Source organism: Bos indicus, chromosome 22 (assembly GCF_029378745.1).
Source record: "Bos indicus isolate NIAB-ARS_2022 breed Sahiwal x Tharparkar chromosome 22, NIAB-ARS_B.indTharparkar_mat_pri_1.0, whole genome shotgun sequence".
NCBI classification, from domain to species: domain Eukaryota; kingdom Metazoa; phylum Chordata; class Mammalia; order Artiodactyla; family Bovidae; genus Bos; species Bos indicus.
This window is the reverse complement of record NC_091781.1, coordinates 8,175,025-8,192,275: the sequence shown is the minus strand read 5'-3', so window position 1 is coordinate 8,192,275 and position 17,251 is coordinate 8,175,025. Positions and strand designations below refer to the sequence as shown.

At 44.8% G+C, this 17,251-nt stretch overlaps 1 long non-coding RNA gene across 1 annotated transcript in view; it reads right to left on the bottom strand.

Annotated features, from left to right (window-relative positions):
* Positions 1-1,770: 1,770 nt before the first annotated feature.
* The window catches only part of LOC139178721 (uncharacterized), a 33,329-nt gene continuing 17,848 nt past the window's right edge, over positions 1,771-17,251 (bottom strand). Inside the window, exon 2 of the long non-coding RNA XR_011563217.1 lies at positions 1,771-16,227. This is a non-coding gene — a long non-coding RNA (uncharacterized lncRNA). The remainder of the gene's footprint in view (positions 16,228-17,251) is intronic.

Sequence of the window (17,251 nt, the reverse complement as noted above, 5' to 3'; positions counted from 1 at the left end):
CGGGATCTTAGTTCCCCAACCGGGGATCAAACCCACGCCCTCTGCTTCCAATAACAAAAAGCTTAATACTTCTCCATCTGCCCTAAGAGATGCCCTCCCAGCTGAAGCTTTGCCTTTAGCCTGGCCCAGACAGCTGCCTATCTACCAGCCTGAAATGAGAATTGTAAACCCTTCTTCCGCTCAGACTCCCTCCTCTCAGGAGCTTATATCCTGGCTGTTTTCATTTGCATGCAAATCTTAAATAAATAGCTTGCCTAGAATAAACTTGGCCTTTAAAACACACAGATATTCACACTTTTTCTCAGTCCCTCTGCCTCTCCCCTCTTCCTCTTCCCTCTCCTTCTTCTCATCCTCCCCACATGCCTGCCTCCCACTCTGCGCCACCCTGTCCCTGAGCCATGGAAGAAGCATCCTCCGGACGCCTGGCCACCCTGCCCCTGCTCATCCACAGCAACTCTCCAGTTTCTCCCTGTCCTTCTGCAACTCAACTTCTCAACCCATGTGCTGCCTTTCTGGAGTTGCCACCAACTCGCTCCTTACCACCGCACCGTGGCCACCCCCCCACTCCCGCCACATCCAGGAAAGCAAGGCCATCTTGCTCATTCAGTGGCCTCCTGGCCGTTGGATCCAGCACCTCTACTCAATCCTGAAACTCTCTGATAATCCTGACACGACCTCGAGTCACGACAATAGCCACTGTTTACTGAGCTCTTATGTTCTCCATGGGATGTTAAGCCTTCCGTGTTCATTAAAGTATTTACTCTTCAACAATTAAAGAGGACTTCAGGACACTCCTGGTGGTCCAGTGGTTAAGAATCTACCTGCCAACGCAGGGGACACGAGCTCGATCCCTGGTCCGGGAACTAAGCCCGTGCACCGCAACTACTGAGCCCGTGCTCTGCAGGCCGTGCTCCACAGGCCGTGCTCCACAACAGGGGAAGCCCAAGCACCATAACTAGAGAGTAAACTCTGCTTGCACAAGTCCCACATGCAACAATGAAGACCTGGTGCAGCCAAAAATTTAAAAAAAAACAAAAACAAAAAACTACAAAAGAGGGACACTCCGTTGAGAGATAAGGGTATGTCTCCTTCCCCTGAATCAAGAGCTACTTTGGCCGATTGAACCCAGTGGGAGTACAGCTACGCCAGCTCTCAGCCCTTGACCTTAATAGACCGGCAGCCTCTGCGTTCTGTCTCCTGGAACTCTCACTCTTGGACCTCTGAGGGGCCATGATGGACGGAGCACACAGGCAGGCCCCCAGACCCCAAGCAGAGGGGTGCCCAACCCACCCAGCCTCTCCAGCCAACCCAACACAGGACTCGGATCTTCTGGAGCAGAGTCACGTTGTCCGCCCCCGACCCAGCCCAAACTGCAGATTCACAAATACAACAAATGAGCATCGGCCTTTTAAGACATTAAGCTGTGAGTAATGCATGCCATGATAGATACAGAGCATAGAAATTACTATCATACCACTTCCATTTTTTTTATGATTCTACTATTATTTACCACTGGAAGTGGAAGTGTTAGTCACTCAGTTGTATCTGACTCTTTGCGACCCCATGGACTGTAGCCTGCCAGGTTCCTCTGTTCATGGGATTCTCCAGGCAAGAATATTGGAGTGAGTAGCCATTCCCTTCTCCAGGGGATCTTCCCAACTGAGGGATAGAACCCAGATCTGCATTGCAGGCAGATTCTTTACCATCTGAGCTACCAGGGAAACCCTTATTTATCACTACTCTTATCTATTTTATGTCGAGCAAACAGAACCTCAGAGATGTTCCGGTGGCTGCCCGAGGTCACAGAGCTGGTCCTCTCAACCGTTCAACCCCATCCTTGCCGGAGCATGCTCCACTTTGAAGCTTTCCCTCTCTTCATCCGTCTTTCTTTGGGGTGTGCTGCCCTGTAGGGTGAGGACAGAGATGAATACTGCCTGGCAGCTATTCCACACCTGGTACCACATAATCAGCAGTGAACAAAAAGATTTGCAGATAAACATGTCTTTACCCTTGTTGATTGCATTCCATCACTTGGCCATCTAATTCTAGGGAGAGATGATCCAGGTGCCAGTACATTTGCCTCTGCTGAGCAGTCAGGGAGCTCTCTCCACTTCCATGCTCAGCTTCATCCCCACCCTCCACTGCCAACCGCCCACTGAACAGATCCTCTGAGGATGGTCAGGTCGCGATGCACAGACAAGAGTCTCTAGACTAAAGACATCGGTCCCAATCCTCGTCAGACTGGATCCTGCCTCTCTGGCCCATTTCTGTCATTGGCAATGCCAATCTTCCCATTTCCATGCATGAAAAGAAGGCAAGTTGGTCCTTATCAGTCATCTACTTCATAAGGACCTACTGTATAGCGCAGCAAACTGTACTTAATACTCTGTGATGGCCTGTATGGGAAAAGAATCTAAAAAAGAGTGGCTATATGTATATGTGTAGCTGATTCACTTTGCTGTACAGCAGATGCTAACACAACATTGTGAATCAAGTATACTCCAATAGAAAGGAAAACAAAATAAGAACAAAGCAAAAGAAAGAAGGCAAGTTGAGCTCTTACATCTTTTTAAGCCCTGATGTCCAGGCACCAGGTCTGTTTTGCAGCTTTCTTTGCAAAATCCATCCCTCCTCATCTCCCCATCTCATAAGAATGCCATGTTGCTGGAACCATCATCACCCCTACCTGTGGTACCTAAGTCTCTGTCCTCCTCCTTCGGCCCCACTTGATTCTAGTTCCTTCACAGAGTCACATAACTAGTCTCACTAAAATATAAGGTTCTTAGATTGCAGCTGTCCTCTAAAACCCCTAGGGCCAGACCCACAGTTCCGGTTCAAAGTCCTCAACTTAGTGCTGAAGGGACTCCTCTCTGGGCCCATCTTACCTCCCCTGCCCATGTTGGCCTCACTACTGTTCAGCAGGTCCCTTCTGTACATCCCCACCGGCCTTGCAGAAGTCCCTTGTTCTTTGGCAGGATGCCCTCTCCCACCAAGACAAAGTCATGTTGGGCAGATGGCAAGAGCTAGGGTGGAGCCCAAGATCCAGGACACCTGTCTACCTCATTCATGAGGCTGCCGTCCACTCCGCACCTCCCTGATCAACGTTCCCTTGGACCTAGGGAATGTGGAGCACCCAGGAGAGTTCATTTTGCCACTTGGCTTATACCTCTTGCATCATTACCTACCTGGGCCACACGCACACATCTCATCTCTAATATCCAGAGAGAACATGACTCATTGCTTTTTCAACTTAGTACCTTGGACAATAGAACTAGGCAAACAGCAGGTAGTCCATGTAAAATGAAATGAGAATTGAGAGAGTCCATCCTAGCCTGCCATCACCCCTATCCATTCTTATCTGGAAATGTGAAATAAGTCCATGGATATACATGCACCTGATTCAGACATAGATAACTGAGTGGGAATGAAGAGCTCTCTCTCCTACAAGGAAGAGGGAGGCAGGAATCAAGAACACTGATCATAGACTCAACATCCTTATATTTGCTGCGTTGTACCCTCAGCATATATTTCTTCCTCAATTTCCACTATGGTTGCCCTATGCCAGCTGACACATCTGCATCCCATCCGACAGGAATGAGGGAAGGAAATACAAAGCATGCCCCTTCTCTTTCACTTACATCCCATTGGCCAGAACTCAGTCATACAGATATCTGTGATAGAGGCCAGAAAATGTAATCTTTATTTAAGGAAGTCATATGTCCAATTGAAAACTAAGGGCCTAGAACTAAGAAAGGAGGGGCAGATGTTATGAAAAAACTAGCACCTCCGCTACAGAATCCATTCCTCTCCCATAGAAATCACATGGTTTGTGAGGGAAATGGCCATCCCTCTACTGTGCCACTAGAAAGACCTCCAACCCAGGAAATCCGATTAATCACATTGTATTCACAAATTTAATGAACATTTAATAATAGAATGCAAGAAGCACATAATAACTAGAGAATCAGACATGAGTCTTTCCCTCAAAAATCTCACTTTTTTGTGGTTCTATCTGTATCAGCTAGCTATCACCGCACAACAAAATATCCCCAAACTTAGTTGTTCAAAACAATGCGTATTTACTATTGTTCATGAGTCTATAGGTTAATGGTTCTGCAGATCTGAGTCTGGCTTATCAGAACTTAGCTACACTCACCCATGTATCTATAGCTGGCCGCTGAGGAAAGTTTTGTTGATCTTTGGTGGCCTCATCTGAAATGTTCAGACTGACTTGGTTCTAGTCCATGCTCTTTTGCATCCTCCAGCAAGCTAGTCTGGGCTTGACTACATGGGTGGAAGACAGAATCCAAAGAGGAATAGCTGACAGTCCAAGAACTCTTGAGACCTAATGGTTCAAAACTGACAACCATTATTTCTACCAAATTGCACAGGCAAAGTGAGTGATGAGGCCAGTCCAAATTCAGAGATGGGGAAAGGGACTTCATCTCTCAACAAGAGGAGTTGCCAAGTCACTTTACAAGGGGTGAAGACACAGAGAGAGGTGGGTAATAGGGAGCCTTTTTGCAATCTACCCCCAGAACTATTTCTTCATTGTAAAGGTCCTCCACCATAATAATGGAATCGAATCAAAGGACAGGAACCAACCCAACAGCTGATTTTGTTTTTGTTTTAATCCATTCTATCCTTTCCTAGAGAAGGGAATGACAACCCACTTCAGTATTCTTGCTTGGAAAACCCCACGGATGAAGGAGCCTGGCAGGCTACAGTCCAAGGGGTTGCAGAGAGTCGGACATGACTGAGCAACTGAGCACATACTCTGTCCTGTACATAAGAGTCACTAGAATCCTCAGGGGACTTGTAAAACCACACGACAAAAAATTAAGCATCATTGTTGTATCGAGTATGAACTCCTACACGGGAACAAAGTACACCAGAGTGGAACTAATGATTTCTTCTGGAAGTCACTTAGATATTTCAACCAAGACACTAATGTCCCACCAGGGAACAGTTTTCAAGCTCATATATTTTATGCATGCTTATTAAACATATTTTATTCATGTACATATATATAAGTAACCATATTTGGTACAACAGGACAAATGTACAATCAATATAAAAGCCAAAGGAATAAACAGAAAATCAATCTTTTGTGGTAAACCTTGGCCTAAATAACCATGGATAAGATTCTGGAATAAAGAGGAATGAATGCCTAGTTTCAGGATATACTTTGTTACTTGACAAACACCATTGAAGTTGGCATCCATACTAAAACACCCATTCCAGTTTCAAGGCTATCTCCAGTTTTCCCATTATCCATTCCAGTTTTCAAGGGATAATCATTTTTCCAAACGATGCATAAAAACTAAGATTAGCAGGCCCAGGACAACTTTCAGAGAAAATTTTTTTCCTATTTATCATTTTTAATAAATACTCTACTGAGAAAGAAAAAGTTGTTGTTTAGTCATTCAGTCGCATCTGACCCTTTTGCAACCCCATGGACTGTAATCCACAAGGTTCCTCTGGTCCATGGGAGTTTCTAAGCAAGAATACTGGAGTAGGTTGCTATTTCTGTGTCTCCTGCATTGCAGGCAGATTTTTTGCTCTGAGCCACCTGGGAAGCACCCCCTCACACAAAGAAAAAGACAATATATAAATCTTTAACTTGGAAAAGGGCTTCCCTTATAGCTCAGTCGGTAAAGAATCTGCCTGCAATGCAGGAAACCTGTGTTCGATTCCTGGGTCAGAAAGATCCCCTGGAGAAGGAAATGGCAACCCACTCCGGTATTCTTCCCTGGAGAATCCCCATGGACAGAGGAGCCTGGCAGGCTACAGTCCATGGGGTCACAAGAGTCGGACACAACTTAGTGACTAAACCACCACCAAACTTGGAAAGGATGAAGTCTGCTTAGAGAAGTGAGTGCTTCTGAACACAATAAGTATTCAGAGAATGAATTCTAAGAGGAAGAATGTAGACCAGAGGAAGTAGAAGGGACAACAGTATTTGCAGGCCGACCTCGAAAACAAGGCCCAGTGTGCCGAAAATCAAGAGTCGGCTAAACTATAGAGGAGTGGAAGTTTGGGGAGTGACTTTGAAGTCATTTACATGAATCAGAACTAGACACTTGTTCAGCTCCTTTCTCCCTACCTTTCTGGTAAGAGTGGAGTAGTCTAGCCATTACAAATAATGAAACAATGCCATTTGCAGCGACATGGCTGGACCTAGAAATGATCATACTAAGCGAAATAAGCCAGAAAGAGAACGACAAACACTATTTGATGCCACTTACATATGGAATCTGAAATACGACACAGATGAACCTGTCCATGAAACAAACAGAATCAGGGGCATACACACTAGACTTGTGGTTGCCAGCAGGGAAGGAATTGGAGGATGGCTCGTCTGGGAGCTTGGGGTTAGCAGATGCAAACTATTATATAGTTTGAGAACGGATAAGTAACCAGGTCCTAGGGAGTTCCCTGGTGCTCTAGTTATTAGGACTCGTCGCTCTCATGCTTAGGCCCAGTTTCAACCCGTGGTTGGGTAACGGAATGAGATCCTTCAAGCCCCATAGCATGGGAAAAAAAAAAAAAAACAAGGTCCTACTGTATAGCACAGGGAATTATATTCAATATCTGGTGATAAGCCATAATGGAAAATATATTAAAATATATATATATATATTTAAGTATAACTGAATCACTTTGCTATACAGCAGAAATTAACGCAACATTGTAAATCAACTATACTTCAATTAAAAGTTTTTTAATTACAAAAAAACAAAATTATTGTATTATTTGTTTCCATACCTAGGGTCTGTTTCTCCACACTAGAATGCAAGTTCTGTGAAGGCAGAGATCTTCATGCTTTACCAGTGACTATTTCCCAGCACTTGGAATAGAGTGGGCTCATAGTAGGCACTCAATACATAAATGCTGAATGAATGAATGACTATAAATTAATATAAACACAGACCCAGTACAGGGAACTCTACTCAGTGCTCTTAGTGACCTAAATGGAAAGAAAATCTAAAAAAGAGGGGATATATGTATACATGTAACGGATTCACTTTGCAGTAAAGCAAACACAACATTATGAAGTATAATACAGTATAACACAACATTATAAAGCAACTATACTCCAATAAAAGTTAATAATAGAAAAAAAAGAAAGAAAGAAAGAAACATAGATCCAGTAAGAGCTCTGGAAATTTCTAGTTTGCAGGAAGTTTGTGTGTTTCTCAAAAGAACTTGATATGATCCCGTTTTACTTAATGTATACATACTGCATGGATGAATGAATGAATTTGCATATCCACACCCACAGGGAAATTGTCAAAGATTGCAAATGCCAAAGTCCAAATGCTTTCTGATGCCAGGTACTCAATTTCATCCCCTTGGTAATAAAGAACCAAAGAATTTCTCACCAGGGACTTCCCTGGCGGTCCAGTGGCTAAGACTCAGAGCTCTCAATGCAGGGGGCCGGAGTCCCATCCCTGATCAGGAAACTAGATCCCACATGCCAAAACGAAAACCCAGCATGCCCAGATAAATAAATAAAAATAAATTAAAAAAAAAAAGAATTTCTGACCACCAACCCAGTGGTGGTCCAATCAATGGCCTTGGCAAAGAGCTCTGCTGAGAACCAGAGAGCTTGGCCAACAGCTGTTTTGGAACTTCAGGCAAGTTCCCTCTCTGCGAGATTCCCATTCCTCCCTGCAAAACTAGCACATTGGAATTAGATTCTTTTGAGATTCTTTCCACCACTAAGAAGCAATTTGGTGCTTCCAGCCACTCATAAACTCCCACACTTTGACTGAAAGCTGCTCACTGCTCCTGAAGGAGCACCCCCTCAGCCACCAGCCCCTCCCACAGCTGGAGTCTCAAGCCCCAGCCTCCCTGCCCACCACTGCAGTGGGGCGCCCCACATGTGCAGAGCCCTCCAACCCTTCTGGAGCTGCATCACCTCAACGCACATTCACGCCTTTGTTTGGCTTTGTGTCTCCTTTGTGTGGCTCGAAAGAGCACTTAAAAGAGTCAAACTCGATGACAAAGTTTTCTTCCTCTCGTGGAGAAAAAGGTTGGCACCTGGTTTTTCAGCTGACCTAGAATTGCTAATTTTGCTGATTTTCTCCTGTAACTGCCTCCTCATTTACCACACAGTGGAAATCGGATTCCTTCCTATTGAGACAAGTAGTTTTGGCTGCTCCTTTGGAGTTTTAGTATTCTTTCAAATTATTCTGATTGATATAGACCTCTATCCACGCTAATTATGCAGAGCTTCTCTTATAGAGTGTGGTTTCCATGGCAACAGCGGAGGGAGAGCAGGTGTGCGGAAAGCTGTGATATATTAAATGACAGTTACCCTCTGCCTCAGAGATGCAGATTGCTTTTCTCTGCATTTATTTATAGCAGGCAGTAATTAATCTGTGTGAATCACGTCACTGGGGGGTGGGGGTGGGGAAGGGGATCCAGAATGATTAACAAGAGTCCTAATTATCCGCATACCTTTGAATCCGAGAATCTGGTCACCCTCGGATAATTCCAAAGCTGAATTGTCGGACTTTCACTTGCACAGAGAGGCTGCTGCCTCCACTCCATCACCTGGAAAAGGAAGCGTTCTTCCAGCAGCCCTGGGGCTGAGGTAGGCACCTGTGTCAGCATTCGGCAGAGGGCTCGCAAAGTGGACCCTCCGGCTCTCTCAAATGACCAGTCAAGGTAGAAAAGTACAGCAGGTCAGTGACCCAGAATCCAGGGAGAGTCTGGCCCGACACATTCTGCAGCAGAAATACCACCAGGAAGCAGAGAGCAAATGCAGGAAAGCATCCTGCAAGGCCAGCCTCCCTCTGGGCCCAGGGTGCTGTGAACAGGGGAGAATGTCCAGGGAGTCAGCCAACCTCAGCTCCAGCCACTCGCCAAGACCCACTCATTATGACCTAGATCATTTCTCCTGTCAAGTGGAATGGTGTTAGTGGTGTTAAATCAGAGAATCTCCCCCTTTTGTTTTCCAGTAAGCAGCCTGAGAGGACCTCTAAAAATGGTTCGCAATTCACTTTGCCCAGGAACCCCCCGAAATCATGAAAATCAAGAGGTTCAAATCTTCGTGTTCACTTTAAGAACACTCATGAAACTACCCAGGCCTGTAAGGGTGTGCATATCCAAAATGCCACCAATCACGTCGTCCTACGACAGAAACTAACACAGCATGTAAAGCAATTATGTGTTGGGTGTATGCTTAGTCGCTCAGTCACGTCCGACTCTTCATGACCCCATGAACTGTAGCCCTCCAGGCTCTTCTGTCCGTGGGGATTCTCCAATTTAAAAAGCAAAAACAAATGAAAAGCCACCAAATAAGTGCTTCTTAAAGGATGTCCCTTTAAGAAGCAAAGGGTGCCATTCCATTGTTGCAATGGTGGTATAGTCGCTAAGTCACGTCCGACTCTTGCGACGCCATGGACTGTAGCCCGCCAGGCTCCTCTGTCTATGGGATTCTCCAGGCAAGAATACTGGAATGGGTTACCATTTCCTCCTCCAGAGAATCTTTCTGACCCAGGAATCAAACCCAGGTCTCCTGCATTGCAGGCAGATTCTTTACCTACTGAGATATGAGGGAAGCCCTCATACAATGGTGGGGTTGTCCAAACAATGGGGCTGGATGCAGTGTCAGTGACCTAAACAGAGTGCTGAATTTTCCCTGCATACCTACTCAAAAATGCAGAGAGTGATGCTGAACTGAAGAGCTTAGACGTAGATTCTCTGGTCACTGAACATATCCAGGTGAACAAAACCCCTAAGATACAGAGGAGGACTTACAGAGCTCATGGTCGGATCAACCGGCCACACTGAAATGATCCTTACTGAAAAAGAGTAGCTCTTCCCTAAACCAGAAGAGGAGGCTGCAAAGAAGAAAAAGATATCCCAGGAGAAACTGAAAAAAACAAAAACTTTTGTCCTGGGAATAAATGCCACAAAAAAATTAATGCAAATAAAAGTGAAAAATAAAAAATAAATCAGAGACTCTCCCAGAAATAGCAATCTACATCTCCAATAGAGTTAAAGTTTGCTACAGAAACAGATAGGCTCAAAATGTTAACAGCTGAAAATAAAGCTTTTTTTCTCCTACTTCATGGCCGTCATGGGTCACTTGGCTTCTCTGCGTCATCACTTCACTTGAGGACCATGGAGAGGATGTTCTGAGGGATCAACAATTAAATGATCATTGGCCAGTTCCGGTCACAAGTCCTCACTTAACCTCCGGGAACTGGGAAGTACAATCCCAACAGGAAGGCAGAGCGCTGGAAAAATGTTGTGAGCAACATTAATGATTAGGATTCAGCCCTTGCTAAGCAACTCTGTCCTCTGGGTGGACCACTGTGGTAACAATAAAAATGTTGTCAACCTCATCTAAAAATAGGAATGGGGAAATGCATGACAGAATACACCAGTGACTGGAACAGTGTGCTGGGGTGGTCAATTTATGAGGGATTCTTTCCCTTTCTCCTACTGATATTTATCAAAGCTTAGGACAATGCAGTCCAATTGTGCCTGTCATTTACAAAATCAATTTCTTTGACCTCAACATATATACATCGAAGGCCTATTTACCCTGAGCACAATGCTAGGGCACTGTGGGAAATGCAAACATGATTAAGTCAGGCTCACTAATAACTATTTTCAACATGTGAGTGTGTGGAGCTGACAGACTGGCAGAGAAAAGTTAGGATGCTGGAAGATAACAGTCAAGAAACAGACAGTGGGGCAAGAATTGTGGAAATGCTGCAGAGGTGGACCCAGAGGCAAAAAAGGTAAAGAGGACCATCGAAAGGGGAAATGAAAGGAAGAGAAGGTGATTTGGGGGACGACAGTCTTGGTTTGGGTCCTACTGATACACCAAAGCCAGAGTGAGTCTCGCCTGGAGTACACGTTACCGCTGGATGTGCGGATGTTCACAAATAGTAGATGTGCAAGGCTCCCAAGGGGAGGAGGACGGAAGAGGATGTCCATGGGCAGGACTCAGGCAGGGATGGGCAGAAGAGTCAATTACATGGCCAGGAGAGATGGAGCCAGGAGAGCTCTCCCCCATGGAAGAAGATAGACAGGAAAGGTACAAGTGCCCTGGCATGGTTTTATTGCTTTAATTCTTGATTCTATAAAAATGCCCCCAGCTGGGGGCATGCACAGCTGGGGCAAATTCTGGACAAAAGATACAAAAAGACCAAAATCCCAGCTGCCACTTTTGAAGAGCCTGGAGCAAAAGCAGGATGTTGGGAGCAAAAGCTGGGTACTGGGTATGCCCCCTGCACTCAACGCCACCGGGGGAGCCACCTCTGCCAGCCCTCCAGCTCTGGACACACCCATACCCTCACCGCATATAAGGAAAAACCTCGCCACCCCCACCCTCTTGCCACTCGGGGAGTGAGCAAGTGAGCAAGGGAAACTGCTGTTTGTCTTCTATCCTCTCTGCTGCAGCAGGAGCCCCAATAAAGCCTTGCCTGAAATGAAGGGAAAAAAAACACCCTTTATTTCTATAGCTTCTTTAATTTGGTTCCATAAATATAAGGAAAGTTTATATATACTCTGAATTAGATTATAAAGAATTTTGTCTTTGAACTTCAAATCTTTGGGGGCTCGTGTCTAGATGCTCTGCATATATTTTCTCTAGTTTTAAACTAATACACATGTGGTTATCTATTAATTGTCTAGAACTGATCAACTACACTTACTTTACCAGGATATGTGTCACGATATCTTATAGTAACTTCTGTGTTGTATGCAACTGAAGGGCAAGATGGATTTTCATTTTATCATTCAATTTTAAATGGAGTGAATATGGGATAAATTAGCAGGATTTTTTAAAAGTCAGGCCATGGAAGTCACAGAAGGTGAAAGTTTCAAAAGTGGGTTACCCCAGTCTTTTCAAGCTGTGAGAAAGTGCAAGAGGGTGAAGACTAGGATCAACCTGCAAGCGGAGCAATTTTAGTGCTGCTTAAAAACACCTGAAGCAGCTTCAGCAGGAGAGAGGGAGGGTTAGATGGCAAAAGACTGAAGCAGGAATGGCTAGTGCAGACATGGAAACAGTGAATGTAACCACCTCTTTCTGGAAGTTTAGCCGTCAGTGTTAGGAAAAGGAAAAGGTGAGTTTAGGACATGCAGGGGAACCTTGGTGTACAGAAGCAGAAGGGGAGGAACAGATTGAAAATGCTCATGGGAATAGAAAAATACACATCTGAAATGCCGGTATTTGAGCAATTTTAACTTATGAAAACAGCAATTTCATGTGATTCAATCTAATAACGCAGCAATAAAAGCTAACTATTCACTTGGAAAAGAGCACATTATCCAGGTTCGGCTGGCACTGGCAATGTGCCAAATGTGTATCAGCGATCTTCCTGCCAGACTCTGAAGATGCTAGACGGATGGTACCCAGCTTGGGTTCTACAGAAGTTTAGGGAACAGACAAGAAACAGATCATATGGATTTGCCGTCATAAAAGCCACATGGGTGTCACTTTTGACAGAGAGCAAGGACTTCCAGGGAACCAGGAAAAATCTAGAAGAATGTTAAGAGAATGCCCAGGCTGGGCATCTGGTCAGTCTGGAGGGACAGAGAACATTGCTAGTGAATGATGGGGAAGGAGCCTGCATCCCAGGGAGTCAGAGGGCATGGGGAACTCAGGAACTATGTGTTTCTCGATATGGCTGATGTTAAAAGTCTAAGGGAAGATAGTTAAGAAATCAACATGGAAATGAGACAGGAGCAGACATGGAGGTCCGGTAGGTAATATGAAGGAAGTGCTACGATCTACTTGCTCTAACAGTATATTCTTAGGGGGCCTCTGAAGACCCTGCTCTCCAAGCATGTCTGCAGCTCTGACTCAAGGCGCTGAAAGGGGCTTAGACTAGTGGCAGAACTATGAACCAGTGGGCAGTGTTTGAATCCCTGGGATCCTGGCGGTCAGGCACAGATGATCATACGTGTGTGTGGACACAGCACAGCATGATGCTTCAGAGGAATATTCTCAAGGCTACCTGGCTCATTTTGAGTCACATCTCTACTACCAACCATCTGGGTGCAAAAGACACAAGAAGCCTGGTGCTTTGATTTCCACATTGGCCAAATGAGGCCAGTAATGCTACCTGTACAGTATCTTCCCTGGTGGCTCAGACGGTCAAGAATCTGCCTGCAATGTAGAAGACCTGGGTTCAATCCCTGGGTTGGGAAGGCCCCCTGGGGTAGGAAATGGCAACCCACTGCAGTATTCTTGCCTGGGAAATCCCATGGACAGAGAAGCCTGGTTGACTACAGTCCATGGTGTCAAAAAGAGTTGGACACATCTGAGTAACTAACGCATACTAAAGGGATGTTTTCAGTATTAACTGAGATGACAGGTGTAGATGTACTCTGCCTGAGCCCTAGCAAGTACTTAACAAATGCTGGTTAACAGTAATAGGTATGGTTTGAGTCCTTTCAGCAGAAAGCGTGAGAGTATGGGACACTGTGTCTCCTGGACTTCGGGGCCCAAGATGCAGCCTCCCGCCAGGATAGAAACCCAGAAACAGTCCAAGAGATCCCAATAGTGTTAGGAGGGTGTGAGATGCAGTCACAAAAAGCATTCCTGCCCATGGGCATCTTTTGAAATTCTCCCAGAAATGTGCTAACGGTGTTCCTCCCTCTCCAGACAGATAAAAGTAACAATAATTAATTGTTTGATTCCCCTGTTCCATACCTCATAGATTCCATCTGTCACTCATGTTTTGGACTAGGGCAAAATAAAAGTAGACTGAGGAGTGGAAATGAGTTGACTCACCCCGAAACTCCCGGGAAGCACCCCTAAATGACAGGTGATGCCACATGTGTGGTCAATAGGAACATCGGAGGAAAAACGAATCTACTACTACAGCCAGCAGACACATTAGGACCCACATCATGCGTTTAGAGGCTTCCAAGGCTGAAAGGCTTGGACCTTTACTCTCTCCCCCTTGTCCAACCCCTGCAACCTGGATCTCTCGCTGCTTCTCGCTGTAAGGTCCATCACAATCATACTTTGTTAGATGAGTGAGGGCCAAGCCAGACCTCACCAGTTACCAGTCCAAGATCCCAGTACCTAGAGTTCACCAAAGGAGGAAGTGGGCTTCACGGAAGGGAGAAGACATGTAAGACTTCCAACATTTTCAAAGTCTCTATATCACTGATATTAATATTTATGATAAAAGCCCACAGAGCCCTAAATAAGTCTTAACCTCAGATCCATGAACTGAGTCATGAGAGATTCCTCTTTACATCTGAAATGAAAACATTTTACAGTAACTTCTGGAAGCAGCTTCATCTTTAGGGTGCAGGGAGTAAGGCCCAGAGAGGTGAAGCAGGTTTCCCAAGGTCACCCAGCAGTGCCTTAGGTGAAGAACTGGGCCTTACATCCAGACACATTCACACTCTTTCCAAAAAAAATCCATTCCTTTGCACTGCCTCCTTTGAAGATGAAGTTGGAGCTTCTGTGACATGATAAGAGCCCTACTTGCAAGTCCTCTGTTACTCTGAAGCTTCTGGGAGTCAGTGTAATAGAGCTGATAAAGTTTTGATGACCTAGTAATCAAATAACACCAGGTAAAGAAACATAAGCCTCCTGCTCCAGCCAAGAGAGTAATTCTCATGGGGAGACAACGCTTAGATTGTCTGAATCTCTGACTCTAGTGGTTTTATTCCCCCATCTTTTTTATTTCTAAAATGACTTAGAAAAAAGTAATAAAGAACACAGTAGCAATAAAAACAAAAGGAGAAAATAAGGACCCGGTACACACACTTGACTAAAAACAAAACTTGACTTCAAAGTTAGCTTGCATTGTGCTTTAAGAAAAAAAAAAAAAGAAAGAAAAGGAGAAAATAAAATTCATGCAGAGTTTTTAGCACAGAGTTTTAGCACAGAATGGGGAAACACTGAAAATATATAGACCATTCCCAGTGGATTTTCCAAGCACCACAAGAAACATCAAAAAATTATTAAATTCCCAATTACTGCCATCCATATAGATGTTTTTCACAGCTGGAAAACTAAGTTGAAAATCAGCCAGGACAAGTGAGCCCAATATAGATGCCCTGGAAGCCCTTCCCAACCCATGGGCCTCAAAGGGGTCAAGCAATTCAAAAGCTGGGCTAACAAGAGCAGGTTTCCCATGGGGAAATGCCTGCTGGAGGTACAGGGAACATTGCTTGCCTGCCAGTCCTTGATACCTTCAGGGAGGCAAGGGTCCAGGCTCCAAACTGCCCTGGGCAGCACACGAGCAAACCAGAAGTGGCCAGTACCAGGGTCCCCCACTCCCCAGTCACTGACACACACAGCTGCAGAAACTCACAAGGGTCACCTCGTTTTTCTCGTCTCTGACTCCAGTACCCAGAATAGAAAGATTTAATACAGGTTTTAGGGAAACTTAGGATAAAAAAAAAAAAAACTGAGGTTCTGACAGGTGAAGTATTTTGTCCAAGGTCACACGGTGATCAAGCTGTGATTCCTTGTGTTCTGTTCTCTTCTGTTGTTTGAACCTGTCTCTGCTCCTGGCTAAAGTCACAACTCAGGCAGATCGCACACCACATTATTAACCACTCATCTTCCTTGAAGATCCCAGAATGAGCACTAACCCAGTGTAGACAGCTTGTGATCGTTCTCCTCTCACTTCCCTCACCTTTTCACAACGTTATTTTGCAGCTCCTCACATCGGGCTGGCCTTGCCTGGCATCGGGCTTTTACCAACAGAAAGTGAGAGAGGAGGCATTGAGACCTGGCTGCCTCCACTCACTGTCACGGAACCCTATGCCTGCCATGTGAACAAGCCCAGTTTAGCCTGAATGCCTACCCCTTCCACCAAACTCAGATTTGGTGACTCAGTTTCCAGAATCAGAGAGGTTCAGTGACTTGCCCAAAGGCACACAGCAAGTTTTAATAAAAGCAACATTCCATATAGGAAGCTTTTCTTGACTCCTCTGTAGTGCTTCTTCTGCTGTAACCTACAAAAAAAAAAAAAAAAATGCCATTTAACAAGGCTAAGCAAAGACCACTGGATTTAAAAAACTGAATCCCCAAACAGAAGACCCTTACAATTTCATCTGTTCTCTGCACTTGTCACCTACAGGAAATGGGCCTGCATTTCCAATCAGTATAATAACGACCCTGCAACGACCCTCCTTTCCTCAAATCCAAGTCAAATCATAGATCCACAAATCCAGCATCTTGGTTTGGGCTTCATTATTGTTTCACGGTTGTTTTTTTTCATTTTCCTGGGAAGGGAAGTGAAAGTTAGTTGCTCAGTCATGTCCAACTCTTTTCAACCCCATGGACCACAGCTCACCAGGCTCCTCTGCCCATGGAATTTTCCATGTAAGAATATCAGAGAAGGGATCTTCCTGACCCAGGGATCAAATCCCAACTAAATCACTTAAGGGGTTGTGGTAACTTTCCTAAGCCAAAGGCAAAATTTGCTGCAAAGAAATACAAATTTCTTTGACCTTAACTTCCCTACAATTAATTTGCTGCCTAGAAATAGTTTCCACTGAGGGAAAAAAAAAAAGAGGGTGTTAGCCTAACCTACATCTCTGGAGAAACAGCCAGTGCGACTTCATGGAAACAGAACCTAAAAATGTATCTGCAAGTTACAGGATGTAGCTTTTTCAGATGTGACATGCCACAGGAAAAGCACTGGGAGCTGTTGTGTTTCTGCAACTTATTATACTGTTTAATTAGAATTTGTCTGTCAGAGAAGCAGCTTAAGCAGCAGTTATCAAAAGGGCATAAGTATCTCAGTATCAATGCTTCTGCCCCAGAATTTAAACAGAGTTTTTTAAAAAGGCAAGGAAAATGCCAGGGTGCGGTGGTTACCTTATCATATGAGCTGCTGGGGTGGGGGTCAAACAGCCAGGCTCACAGACCAGCCCAGGGGATAGGCATGTTGACAGATGTCGGTCTGGGGAGATTCAGCCACTCCCCAACACCAGGGCAGTCAGTTTATTGTTCCACTGAATAGGCCCCTATGTTTCATTAAAATTCACACTTACCACAATTCCTCTGCCCAAGAAAATCCACAGGTGACCATCGCAGATGATCTTTTGCCTGCATGACAACTTTGGACCTTTCGTAGCTAAAGCAACACTAAAACAACAGCCGCGGATGGTCCCGTGACATTGGATTGTTGCGGCTGCTCCTTAAATCGGGAAGTGGGTCTTCTTTGCTCCACAGTGCATCACTGCAAGGGCTGTCTAACAACATTTTGTGCTTTGGGCTTTTTTTTTAATATTTTAATTTTAT